Genomic DNA, 14,392 nt, shown 5'->3' with positions numbered 1-14,392 from the left:
GGAAGTGCCAGAGCCCAGGTGCCCGCAGCAGGACCTGCGGGCCAGTCAGAGTCCCGGGGTGACTCGCTGGTCACGTTCCCTGGAAACACATTAAGTACTGATTTGCATCTGCTTCTTTCTACAAACAATTTTGGGCACCTACAAAGAGACAAAGGCTAACATTAAAATGGGGGGTGAGGTGTTCCCATCATGGCGCAGCGGAAACGAATCCGACTCGGAACTATGAGATTGCAGGTTCGATCCCTGGCCTCGCTCAGTGGGTTAAGGATCTGGCATTGCTGTGGCTGTGGTGTAGGCTGGCAGCTAAAGCTCCGATTAGACCCCTGGCCTGGGACCCTCCCTATGCCGTGGGTGTGGCCCTCAAAAGATAAAAGAAAAAAAACAAAAACAAAAAAGGGGGGTGGGATACCTATCAGATTCAAGGTCGATCAAGGTCGGAGTGGGGAGGGAAGTAGAATAAGAGCCTCAGCCTTGTCTGACTCACCCTAGATGCTGCAGTCTGCAAGGATTTTATCAATTTCCACCTCTCCTGCCCTTTTCTGGGCTCCTGGTTAAAACAAGGCTTAGTGCTGCACATTATAGGTGGAGAGCTCAGGACACACGGTGTGCTCTTTCCTTTGCTTAGAGACTTTAATTAATAGGGTATATCATCTCTTGTGTCACCACTGTCCTGAAGAAAACGAGATGTTTAGAATTCCAGGCTAGGGACAATCCATTCCTGAGCCCCTCCCGCTGCACAGTCCTCACTTTGACCGTTGCTCCTGGACTGATGCTTCCTCACCGCTGACCCCTAGGCCATGCCTGCCATGCTCATGGCAGTGTGACGGCCCTCCCGTGGTGCTGCAGTGACCACAAAAGATGCAGTGACAGAGGGAACGCACCCAAACAGCTCCAAGGCCAGCACCCCACGTACCACGGCTGCACCTGCAAGGCTGGAGCTGGAACACCTGGAAGACAGTGGGGACCATCCCCTCCACCTGCTGTCCCCGAAGGTTTGCCCCCCGTCTCCCATCCTCATGGGGCAGCAGCAGACCCTTCTTGCCCTGCACCTGCCTTCACAGAAAGGCTTTGGGGTTCCAGGAGTGAAGCTCCACCCGCAGCCTTGGCCTGGCCAGGTCTAGGCCTGGGGCTGGGCCGTGCAGGGGGCCTGGGACTCGTGGATGCGTTGACCGAACAGACCCCATTCCAAGCTGCTGGGCTGTCTCCTGGGAAGTCATGTCTCATGGGGCCCTTCTACGTGGCTTCTCCCAGGGCACAGTTCCAAGGAAGCTCAGGGGAGGAAGCCTTCCCTGCTCCCTGGAAGCCACAGGGTCGCTTCTGCAGTTTTGGGGGTGAAGGAGTCATGAGCCCACCCAAAGGCGACGTGGTTGACAGACCCCACCTCTCAATGTGAGAAGTGTCCACATTTTAAATCACCACAAAACATAGTTAGATCAGTGAAGAGGTTCCAGAACCTATGGAGCATTTATCCAGAGTGCTGTCCTAAATCTATTTACATGGGTAATTTCACTTAAATTATACCCTGTTCAAGAGGAAAAACCACAGCCCCCACATGGCGTCACCTGTGCTAAAGCCCAAGATAGGAAACCTAGATTTAACACCACACCGAACTGCAGTCTCAGCCTGTCCCAGCAAAGCCCTCTTGACCAGTATGGAATTTTCTGGTGGCATGATGAGGTGACCCGCCCCGAGGAGGAAGAGAAGTCACATGGTAAAACCCACAGTGTCCCTGTTCCCTTTCCCCCAGAGAAGGTGTTTGGGCCCCAAATACCTTTTCTTCCACCCACTTCCTCACCCCTCCCCTTTCTAGGGAAGCCTTCCCGGCCCTGAGCCCTGATGCTGGGGGAAAAATAAACCTCATCTTTTGAAGCAGTTCTTGGAAAGATCCCAGGAAAAAAAGGCCTATCACCCATTTGAAAAAATGCAGTTCCATCTTTGTGAGAGGCCACCTAAAATAAAGTCTCTTCACATTCTGACTGGAGACATAAGATGCATTTATGTGACAGATTCCAGTTGTTTCATGTGTCATGTGCTCTGCCAGGTGTTGTATTACAGGCACTACACATGGGTTCCCCTGCCTGGTGACGGAGCAGGGAGCTGGAGATCACACAGCCAGTGGGACTCTCAGCCAGTCTTGTGGGTGTTACCCCTCCTACACCTGTGCCCCAGACCCACTGCTGGGTCACAAGGCCCCCCAACACCGGGAGGTGAGGGTCAACTATTTTCTCTTGCTTGCAGGTTTGCAGACCAGGAATTCAGGAAGGGAGCCCTGGGGCAGGTGTGGCTTGGGCCTCTCCCCTGACGGCAGTCAGGCCAGAGCCAGGGCTGCAGCCCCCATCAGCTCAGATGGGCTGGAGTCCACGGAGGCCCACTCACCTGACGTTCCCAAGCCTGGTGGCAGGGGTGCTGGCTTTGGCAGTCCCCAGATGCCTAGCCAATGCTGCCTCTACGCTTAGTTCCCTGTCCTTTGATCTTCTTAAATAAAGTCAGATATGAAACCCTAGCTGTCCTGCCCTGTCTCGTTGTTGTTGCTTCTAAGGCTCTATAAACCGGTTCTTTTTTTTTTTTTTTTTTTTTTTTTGTCTTTTGTCTTTTTTGTTGTTGTTGTTGCTATTTCTTGGGCCGCTCCCGCGGCATATGGAGGTTCCCAGGCTAGGGGTCCAATCGGAGCTGTAGCCACCGGCCTACACCAGAGCCACAGCAACGCGGGATCCGAGCCGCGTCTGCAAACTACACCACAGCTCACGGCAATGCCGGATCGTTAACCCACTGAGCAAGGGCAGGGACCGAACCCGCAACCTCATGGTTCCTAGTCGGATTCGTTAACCACTGCGCCACGACAGGAACTCCTATAAATCGGTTCTTGACCAAAATCCCTGGGGAAGAGTGTGCCTCTGGCCTCTCCCAGCCTGTGGATTGTTTGTCTCAACCAACAGCATCAAGTTAGCTCCTCAGCTGTTTTAGTCTTGTCATTTGATGATCCTGCTAAGAAAGAGTTCCCACTGTGGTGCAGGAGAAATGAATCTGATTAGTATCCATGAGGATGTGGGTTCAATCCCTGGCCTCGCTCAGTAGGTTGGGGATCTGGTGTTGCTGTGACCTGTGGTGTACATTGTAGACGGGGCTCAGATCCTGTGGCTATGGCTGTGGCGTCGGCCAGCAGCTGTAGTTCTGATTCGACCCCTAGCCTGGGAATTTCCATATGCGGAGAGTGTGGCCCTAGGAAAAAAGCAAAAAACAATAAAAAGAAAGAAAGAAAAAAGGCAATCCACAGCATGGAAGAAACCTTTTGGAAATCATATATCTGATATGGAACATGGGTCCAGAATTTAGAACAAAGACTTATAACTCAATAAGAAGGCAGCTAAATAAATAAACCCCACATTTAAAAATGAAAGAATAAACCAAATAAATTTTAAAAGGACAAATAACTCAGTTTAAAGATCCAAAGGATTCGAACAGACATTTCCCCAAAGAAGACATGCAAATGTCCAGGAAGCCCCTGAAAATGCTCATCACTGGCCACGAGAGAGACACAAATCAAAATCAAACTGAGATACCACTGCATCCTGGCTGCATGGTCATAGTAAGAAAGACAGGAGTTCCCGTCGTGGTGCAGTGGTTAACGCATCCAACTGGGAACCACGAGGTTGTGGGTTCCATGCCTGACCTTGCTCAGCAGGTTAAGGATCCAGAGTTGCCGTGAGCCATGGTGGAGGTCACAGACGCAGCTCAGATCCCCTGTTGCTGTGGCTGTGGCATGGGCTGGCGGCTACAGCTCCGATTGGACCCCTAGCCTGGGAACCTCCATATGCTGAGGGTGCGGCCCTAGAAAAGACAAAAAAAGATAAAAAAAAAAAGAAGAAAGAAAGAAAGACAATAACAAATTAGAATCCTCAAATATCACTGGTGGGCACATAAAACAGTGCAGCTGCAAAAGGTTAAACATAGAATTACCACATCACCCAAAAGTTCTCCTCCCATGTGGCTACTGATAGAGATGAAAATGTGACCATAGGAGTTCCCGTTGTGGCTCAGCAGTAACCAACCCAACTAGTAACCATGAGGATGTGGGTTCGATCTCTAGTCTTACTCAGTAGGTTAAGTATCCAGCATCGCTGTGAGGTGTGGTATAGGTTACAGACACGGCTCGGATCCTGTGTGGCTGCAGCTGTGACACAGTGCAGGAACTATAGCTCCAATTTGACCCCTAGCCAGAGAACTTCCATATGCCATATGTGTGGCCCTAAAAAGCAAGCAAGCAAGGAAACAAAAAAAAAAACAAAGAAATGTGACCATAAAAATATTTGTAGGGCTTCCCACTGTGGCTCAGTGGGTTAAGAATCTGACTGTAGCTGCTCAGGTCACCGTGGAGGTGCGGGTTCAAACCCCTGCCTGGCACAGTGGGTTGAAGGATCCAGCGTAGGTTGCATCTGTGGTTCAGATTCAGTCCTTGACCCAGGAACTTCCATATGCCACGTATGTGGTCAAAAAAAAGTTTGCACATGATTTCTTATAGCAGCATTATTCCTAGTGTCAAAAAATAGGGGGGGAAAACCCTCAAATGTGTGTCAATTGATGAAGTAAACAAAATGTATTCTATCTATACGATGGAATATTATTGGGCAATAAAAAGAATGGTGGGCTAATACATGCTGCAATGTGATGAACCCTGCAAACATTATGCTACTTGAAAAAGTCAGCAAGAGAAAGCCTACTTATTGCATCGGTTCTGTCTATGCTACATTTCCAAAAGAGGCAAATTTACGGAGGCAGGATGTAGACCAGTCGTTGCCTAGGGCTGGGGGTGGTGGGTGGCAGAGTGGTGGGAAGTGACTGCAATGAGAAGGGGGTTTCTTTGGGGGCAATGAAAATGTTCCAAAATTAGATTGTGGAGATTTTGTTCAATTCCGATTAAGAATGGCAGAATTGCACACATTACACAGTTGAATGGTATGGTTTGCGAATTACATCTGAATGAAGCTCTTTTCAAAAAACTCATCCCAAAGCTACAATTTACCCCAAACCAAATGTTTACTGTGTGTGCTCTTTCCCATCCCAAATAATTTCCGGCCACATTTCCAAGCCTCAACAAAATTAAACAAGTACAATCGAACAATTGTACTGCAAAGACTAGCTGACCTAGAAATTTCCACACTGCCCTGACCCCTATTGCCTTGTTCCCAGGAAAATCAAATTTGAGATGAAGTCCCTTGTGAGATGAAGTCCTAAGAAATTAAAGACCAAAGGAATTAAACCCCCAAAGACAATTCTCTTGTTCTTGCGGGAGTTAAAAGTCCAAAGGCTTAAGTTCACACATGTTGCTCCCCTCTTTCTTATTCAGCTCAGGCTCAACAGGATCTCAGCCGTGAAGGCTCTGGTCGTGGTGCCTGGGTCAGGTCCAAGATCCTGCAGTGGCTGGAGCCTGTTTCCTGCTGCAACTGGACGTAGGAGTTTAAAGCAGCAATTCCCAAAATGTGGTCCTTGGACCAGCAGCAGCAGCAGCAGCAGCAGCAGCAGCAGCAGCAGCAGCAGCAGCAGCACACCAGCCAGGAGTCTGTTAGGAAAGAACATTCTGGGCCCAGGACCTGCCCTGCTGGATCAGAAACTCTGGGGCAGGGCCAGGGCCTGATGACTTGGTAAAAATGGTGGAGGCAGTCCCCTGGCTGGCCTCCCATCTCCCTCTCCTGGGGTTTGTGCCCTCGTATGTGTATAGGCTGGACCTAGTGGCTCGTTGTGAATTTCTTTTTTTTAGGGCCGCACCTGCAGTGTATGGAAGGTCCCAGACTAGGGGTCCAATCAGAGCTGCAGCTGCCAGCCTACACCACAGCCCCAGCAACGCCAGATCCTTAACCCACTGAGTGAGGCCAGGGATCCCACCCGAATCCTCAAGGATACTAGTCGGGTTCTTTACTGCTGAGCCATAGCAGGAACTGAAGTGGCTTGTTTTGAATGGCAAGACCACAGCAGAAGCTGCACAGCATCATGGCCCAATCTTATCCCTGAAGCCTGCAGACTGTGGCTTCCCCTGGGGCACCCTCTGGGGCCCCGCCTCAGACCATAGGGACACTCGGGCAGCCCCTGGAGAGACTCACAGATGAAGAGTCGAGACGGGCCAGCAGCCACATGGGGATAGGTGGAAGCAGCCCCCACCAGCCAACACCACCAAGCCTGCATCTGAGACTGCATTATGCCCCACAGCCAAGGTGATGCCGGGGGCTGGAGGCACCCGATTTGGCTGAACCTGGATATCTGACCCACAAAAATTGTGAGATAATCAATGATGAGTGTTTGAGTTGCTAAATCCATTGCACAGCAATGGGCAACTAATATGCAAGCCCTCCGTCTATTCTGATGCAGGATACTGTTTGAGAACCATGGCTCCCGCTGCAGGAACGGTCACAGCTGAATCAGAATTTCTCACTCTCCCCTTGCCTTTCACCAAGGATCAGGTCAGCTGGGTTTTTTTTTGTTTGTTTGTTTTTGTGGGGTTTTTGGTTTGTTTTTTATTTTTTTATTTTTGGTGGCGTCCACGGTGCACAGAAGTTCCTGGGCCAGAGACTGAACCTGAGCCACAGCAGTGACGACGCCGGATCCTTAACCCACTGGGCCACCAGGAAAGGATCAGGTATGTATTTGATGGGTTTGCCTGCCTCTCCGGTTGGTTCCTCACCTGTCCTGGTCCTGGCCAGGCTTGTGTCCTCTGCCAGCCTGAGTCCCACCTTTGCTCCCTCCTGGTCTCCAAGCCCCACTCACCCTTGCCTTTTGCCCTGGGGTCCCAACCCTAGGCTATAAAGTTATGACTTCTATCTGCCCAAATGGCCCGATGTTGAAATACATCTTGGCGCTTCTCTCTTTATGAGACAGACAACTTGCCTCTAAGGAGCCGTTTCCCATCAGGCCCTCTCTTTCGTAGTGTCCACCTCTGCTGCTCCTTCCTTAGCTTCCTTGAGTTTCTGGATGACCTTCCTTGGAGCTGAAGCAAACCAGTGTCTCCATCTGTCGTGTCTGCCTCCCCAGAGACCCTCAAATAGAGCTTTGATGAGCTGAGGTTGGTGAGATTGATGGTGAACCTGACCTAGTGCCTAAATGGTTTTCTTCACCTCATTGGGTCACCTCAGAGCTTTGAGTAAATGTGAATCCCTGGTCCACCCAGACCGGGGTCAGGCTCCTCAGGGGCACCCCCAACTGTTGTAACTGTGGGTGCTCTTTGCACAGTGCCCCCAAAGACCCCTCCACCAAAGGTGCCGTCCAGTCTGTCCTGAGATCTTGCTTCTCTTCATCCGTGAGATGCTTTTGCCTCGGTCACTGTTTCTAATTTGTTTGTGTTTCTCTCACCTTTCTTGTGCTCCCTTCAAGAGCAGCTGGATCCGCCTCAGTCCCCGTCTCCCAGCCTGACCTTCAGATCTATTGGCCTCAGGGGACCAGGTCCTCCAAGGAAGTCTCTCTCCTCCTTTAGCTGAATCAGTAAATGAGTCAGGGTTCTCCAGAGAAGTAGAGCCAATTATATATATATATATATATATATATATATAAAATACATATAGGAGGTCCCATCATGGCTCAGTGGTTAACAAACCCGACTAGTATTCATGAAGATGTGGGTTCGATCTCTGGCCTTGCTCAGTGGGTTAAGGATCTCGCATTGCTGTGAGCTGTGTTGTAAGGCTGGAGATGCAGCTCTGATCCTGAGTTGCTACGGCCCTGGCTTAGGCTGGCGGCTACAGCTCCGATTGGACCCCTAGTCTGAGAACCTCCGTGTGCTGCATGTGCAGCCCTAAAAAGACTCTCTCTGTATATCATATTTATTACATTTTATTTCATATCAAAGGAATGATTTCAGTGAGCCCAGACTCTTGCATTTTCCCATACATAGAAGAGCACTAAATTCCTTAACTTGAGATATCTAGTTTTCTTTTATTAACAGTGATATTTCGTTTGGACTATCTGCCCTTTTTTGCAAAATTCCCTACATATCCTAGCTAGCCTCTCACCTCCTAGAAGCAATTTTCTCAGGGTTACTTGAAACGCTGCCTCCGAGGCTTAAAACCTCAGGTTTTTTTGTTTTATTTGTTTGTTTGCTTTTTAGAGCCCCATCAGCAGCATATGGAGGTTCCCAGGCTAGGGGGCTAATCGGAGCTGCAACTGCTGGCGGCAGCCACAGCCGTGTCAGATCCAAGCCACATCTGCGACCTACACCACAGCTCATGGCAACGCCAGATCCTTAACCCACTGAGCAATGCCAGGGATTGAACCCACAACCTCACTAGTCAGATTTATCTCCTCTGTACCACGATGGGAACTCCAAGACCTCAGTTTTGTCCATGAGATAAAACATAACCCTCAACTTTTAGGTTATGTTGTTATTGTTGTTTTTAATCGACATGTATGTGTAATTTTAGGGAATTTTCTCATGTGTTTGAAGGGCTGGCAAGTCTGGACTCTGTCAGGCTGGTCAGCAGCTGAAAGCTCAAGCAGGGCTCATGTTACCACCTTGAGGCAGAATTCCTTTTTCTCCTAGAAACTTGCTTTTGCTCTTCAGGCCCTGACCTGGGTGGATGAGGTTCCCTCAGTGTTTTCAAGGGTCATATCCTCTACTTAAAGTCAGCTGGTTGCAGATGTGAATCATACCCACAAAACCCCTTTAGAGTCACATCTAGACCGTGTTTGACCCACAACAGGACATCGCAGTCAAGTTGACACACAAACCCTAACCATCACAGTCAACTTTCTTCTTTTTGGTTTATATTCTTCCGCTGTTTCTGTTGAAAGCTAATATGAAGAATGTGCCCCAAAACGTTCCTGCCAAGAAATCTGATTCTAGAGACAGAGTGTCAAACACAGGTCCTTTCAGTAGCATTCCTGGCCTTGAGCTTTGCAGTGATGAAATGGGGAGGTAAATTGTTTTCATAATAGGAGCAAGGAGTGGGGTGACCCCAGCAAGATGGCTGTTTTGTGCCATGGTGTCGCCTGGAAATGCCGGGGGCTCTCACCTTGACCCTGGCTTCCTCTTTGGGAACCAGTGCTGTGGCTGGACTGGCCCTTGCGGTTCTTCTTACGATTGCAAAACGTCCCCCGCAGCAACCCCAGGAAGCTTTGAAAGAGACAAGGTTTATTACGCACAGATCCTGGAGGGTGCAGGGCACACTTGGGGCAACGCGGCAAGGTCATGGGGCGGGGGGCGGGGTGGGGGAGGAAAGAGAGCGAGAACACAGACCTGGGGTTCCACACAGATCAAGGTCGGGGGCTTAGGGATTCCCAGATTCACCCTTTATTGGTGAGTTTAAAATGTCTAAGTGTGAGAGTTAAAGATCAGAAAGAAAGGGGGGAAAAGTGGCCAGATGGTCAGTTATCTACATCAACTGAAGATCTCTAAGACCAAGGAGATGGAGGGCACGGGGGTGGGGAGGGGACTGGCTCTTTGTTCAGTTATTGACTGGCAATGTGTTTACTCAAGACTGACCCCTTTGAAATAGGTGCCTCTCCCATCAAAGCTTAAGCCAGGCACTTGCGTTACAACTCTCAGGGCTTACACTGTACTCCACCTGGTGAAGCCAGGCATCAGAGTTTAAGGGCGTGGGTGCAGGCAGGTTGTAACCAAGAAATGACACATCTAAATAGGGTTCTAGTATAAATCCCATAATGATTATACAGGTAAGAGTCTGAAATCCAGTCCTAGCCACTTCTGCCAATTTGAAGGGTCCAGCCATTAAAATAGGTCACTGATCTTGGGGGGTCCTGGGAGTCTGTTCAAAGATTTGGATGATAGGGAGTTCCTGCTATGATGCAGTGGAAATGAATCCGACTAATATCCATGAAAATGTGGGTTCAATCCCTGGCCTCACTCAGTGGAGCGGGTCGGGGATCCGGTGTTGCCATGAGCTATGTTGTATGTTGCAAACATGGCTTGGATCTGGCATTGCTGTAGGCTTGCAGCTGTAGCTCTAATTTGACCCCTAGCCAGGGAACTTCCGTATGCCTTGGGTGCGGCCCTAAAAAGCAAAAAAAAAAAAAAAAAAAAAAAAAAAAAGGTAATATTTTGGAATATTTTAACATCGTGGCCATCTGGTATAAGTAGGTTTGAACTGGTCCTGAGTTGGTAGTTTGCTCTATGTCACTGATGGAGACTCTTGGTCCTGGGAACAACTCAGTTCAGTTAAAGGTTGTGTCCCATTTCAGGAGGCAGCGATTCACGTGGGCTCCTAAAATTAGGCCTACAAGTTCCAAGTATTTGAATCAGATAGTTAACAAGAGGCATTTCTATGGAAACTAAAGAAAAACAATAGTTAATGATTGGAGACTATAAACACATCTGAGTCCTGAGGGTGGCCAGTCCCTTTTTTTTTTTTTTTTTTTTTTTTGTCTTTTTGCCTTTTCTAGGGACACTCCCATGCCATATGAAGGTTCCCAAGCTAGGGGTCCAATCGGAGCTGTAGCCACCGGTCTACACCACAGGCACAGCAACTTGGATCCAAGCCACATCCTTGACCCACACCACAGCTCAGGACAACACCGGATTCTCAACCCACTGAGCAAGGCCAGGGATCGAACCCTCATCCTCATGGTTCCTAGTCAGATTCGTTAACCACTGTGCCACGACGGGAAATCTTGAGGGTGGCCAGTCTTGAAGACATCTGAACCTTGGGCTCAAAGCATTGTCACAGTGAATGGGGACAAGCACTGCCAAACAGGCAGAAAACATTGAACAAAATGACAATAGCAGGTCCGTAATTACCTATCAATAGTTACTTTACAAATGGACTAAACTCATCCATTCAAACACAAAATGACTGAATGGATAAAAAGCAAGACCAGACAATATGTTCATATGCTGTCTAAAAGAGGCTCACCTTAGATTCACAGACACAAATAGGCTGAAAGTAAAGGGTTGGAAGAATATATTCTATTCAAATGGAAACCAAAGACAGCAGGAGTAGCTATATGCACATTAGACAAAGTAGACTTTAAGTCAAAACTGATCACAGTGAACAAAAATTCATTACGTGGTGATAAAAGGGCCATTTCAACAAGAAGACAAAACAATTATAAATATATGGAAATCCACCATCAAAACACGGGAAAATGAAAAGCAGGAGTTCCCCTGTGGCTCAGCTGTCAACGAACCTGACTAGGAATCATGAGGTTTCATGTTTGATCCCTGGCCTTGCTCAGTGGGTGAAGGATCAGCGTTGCTGTGAGCTGTGGTGGTCACAGATGCAGCTTGGATCCAGCGTTGCTGTGGCTGTGCTGTAGGCCGGTGCCTAGAGCTCTGATTCGACCCCTAGCCTGGGAACCTCCATATACCATGGATAAAGCCTTAAAAAAAAGAGAAAAAAAAAAAAAAAAAAGAAAAGCAAACATTGACAGACTTTTTTTTTTTTTTTTTTCTTTACCTCTGCAGCTGTAGCACCTGTTCCTGGGCTATGGGTCGAATCAGATCTGCAGCTACCAGCCCACACTGCAGCCACAGTAACACCAGATCTGAACCACATCTTCGACCTACACTGCAGCTTGAGGCAATGCCAAATCCTTAACCCACTGAGTGAGGCCAGGGATCAAATCTGCATCCTAGAGACAACATTGTGTTCTTAAGCCACTGAGCCACAATGGGAACTCCAACATTGACTGATCTGACTGGAGAAACAGCAATACAATATTCATAGGAGATTTCTATATCCTGCTTTCAATAATGGTTATGTCATTCAGGCAGCATATCATAAGCAAACAGCAGATCTGAACATGCTGCAGACCAGATGCACCAAACAAAATCATACAGAACATCCCACCCCACAGCAGCAGAATACACATCCTTTTTGAGCACACAGGGGATAGTCTCCGTGACGGATCACATGCTAGGTCGCAAAATAAGTTTTAACATATTTTAAGATGATTAAAATCATTCCAAGTATTATTTCTGACACAGAGGCGTTAACCTAGAAGTCGATTTAAAGAGAAAATCGTGGAAACTCACACATGTGTGGAAGTTCAATGACACATTCTTAAACAACCCTTGGGTCAAAGAAGAAATCAAACTCACACATGTGTGGAAGTTCAATGACACATTCTTAAACAACCCTTGGGTCAAAGAAGAAATCAAACTCACACATGTGTGGAAGTTCAATGACACATTCTTAAACAACCCTTGGGTCAAAGAAGAAATCAAAACGGGAATTAAAAAATTTCTAAGGACAAATGAAAATTAACAAAACAAAACAAAACAAAAAACAGAACATACCAAGACCTAAGTTCTTATTTTTAGAAAATACAACTGAAATATTGAGGAGTATAAATCTAGTCATGAAATGTTAAATCCAAGGGCAAATGATATCGGAAATGTGTCCAGAATGTTAGTGACTGGTTGAGTCTGGATATACAGGACTTTGGTGCTAGGTTTACAACTTCCCTGTAAGTGTGAACTTATATTAAATAAAAGATTGAGGGAAAAACAAGCTCAGGGAAAGGGCTGGGGAATTTCTGACTCACAGGACTGCTTCCCTTGTGCCCACACCTCCCAGCCAATCATGACTCACTGGGCCACACCCAGGAGCTGGTGTCCAAGCCACAGCTCAAGAGAGTCATCCTTGAAAAAAGGAAAATAGATATAGGGCAAGAGTGAACTTCAATCCCACTTACCATACACAAGGTAAAAAAGAAAAAGTGGGCTTCTATGCTTTCTGTATTCTGTAAGTTCACTGTCCACGAAATTAACAGAACTGGCCTTGTGTGAATGCAAAATACACCATCACTCTTACATGTGACTAGAATTGTTGACTGAAAAAAACACACAACCTAAAAATTGAGAATAATGTTTTATTTGGCAGACTTCCTGAGGACTTTAAGCTGAGGACCTAGCCTCTCAGATAATTCTGAGGGACTCCCCTGAAAAGGAAGCAGCCAAGATATGCAGGGATTTTGCAAAAAAAGCCTGGTAGTCAGAACATCAAAAATTGCAATTAATTAAGAAAACCAGACATCTCAAGGTAATAAATTTCACGCTTCTCTATGTATGGAAATGTGCAAGAGTCTGGGCTCACAGAAATCCTCCCTTTGCTGTGCACTTCAGCTCTCCGGGGCCAGTGTCGCATGCTGGGTCTCCTTCAGGTTCACAGTCAAGGGTGGCTACCGTGGCTGAGGCTGCAACATCCTTTGTTGGCTGATAAGGCAGGTGGCATTTTTCATTCACAGAATCAAGGTGGAAATCTCCACGTGCAGGAAATATCTTCCTGCTCTGGTCTGTCCTGGATCCACATTCTTGGGATAGTCCCAAGGCTCCCAGGGGAATCTCCTTCACCGCATCCCTCCTCCCTCCTCCTCTTGCCTGGTGGCCACCCTCTTCGGAAACCCCCCTCCCACCTTGCTCCCTAAAGAGCCCAGCAGGAGCAGCGGAGACAGGAAGGGGAGGTGGACACATGCAAGGTGGAAGTTTCAGTGGTGAAATGTATTTAGGACGAGGTGTTGAAATGTGGTCCTAAATACATTTCACCACTGAAACTTCTGTCTTGCGTGTGTGCAAACTAGTTTCCACCTTTTAATATTTCTGTTCCGTCTTTACACGTGTGCGTATGAGAGAGGGGGAGAGAGGCTCCCTGGTGGGCTAGACCTTGGCTTACCTTGGGTGATGGCATGTAAACACGAATCATTGCATCACAAAGAAATGAGAGGGGGCAGTTTCAGGGATTTTTAGGAGGAGAGAGGACCCCCTAAAGGTGGGTGAGTGGGGGTCAGACAAGTAAAAATCACCAGCCGGGCAGACCAGGTGTGGGGCAACAATCCCATCTTTCCCGTTATGTCCATTTTCCCCTTGGCTCTACTTCCTTAAAGTAAGAAATTCCCTCTTGGGTCATGGGATAACTAAAACTCGAAGTCATCATGTGTTTATTTTTCCCCACTGTTCTCTCTAGCTAGAGCCAGAGAACAGCAAAGAGGAGCACATTCTGGGAGTTTCCGTTGTGGCACAGCGGAAACGAATCTGACTAGGAACCATGAGGTTGCAGGTTTGATCCCTGGCCTCGCTCAGTGGGTTAAGGATCTAGCATTGCCGTGAGCTGTGGTGTAGGTCACAGACATGGCTTGGATCTGACATTTGCTGTGGCGGTGGTGTAGGCTGGCAGCTGTAGCTCCGATTAGACCCCTGGCCTGGGAGCCTCCATATGCCATGAGTGTGGCCCTAAAAAGACAAAAGACAAAAAAAAAAAAAAAAGAGGAGCACATTCTGTCTCTAGGGGAACAACCACATTTTCCCCTAACTCTCTAAAGTTCCATTTTCTTACCTTTGCCTTAACATTCTTACTGGTGGACAAAGAATGATGCAGCCGGCCATTCAGTACACAAAGGATGTTGTGGCCATCAAGCCCTCGACCACTTCCACACAGGAGCTTGAGGGGACTTGGGA

The sequence above is a fragment of the Sus scrofa genome, chromosome 17, assembly GCF_000003025.6.
Source record: "Sus scrofa isolate TJ Tabasco breed Duroc chromosome 17, Sscrofa11.1, whole genome shotgun sequence".
In the NCBI taxonomy this organism is placed as follows: domain Eukaryota; kingdom Metazoa; phylum Chordata; class Mammalia; order Artiodactyla; family Suidae; genus Sus; species Sus scrofa.
The sequence above is the reverse complement of the archived record's forward strand: the minus strand, read 5'-3'. Positions refer to the sequence as shown.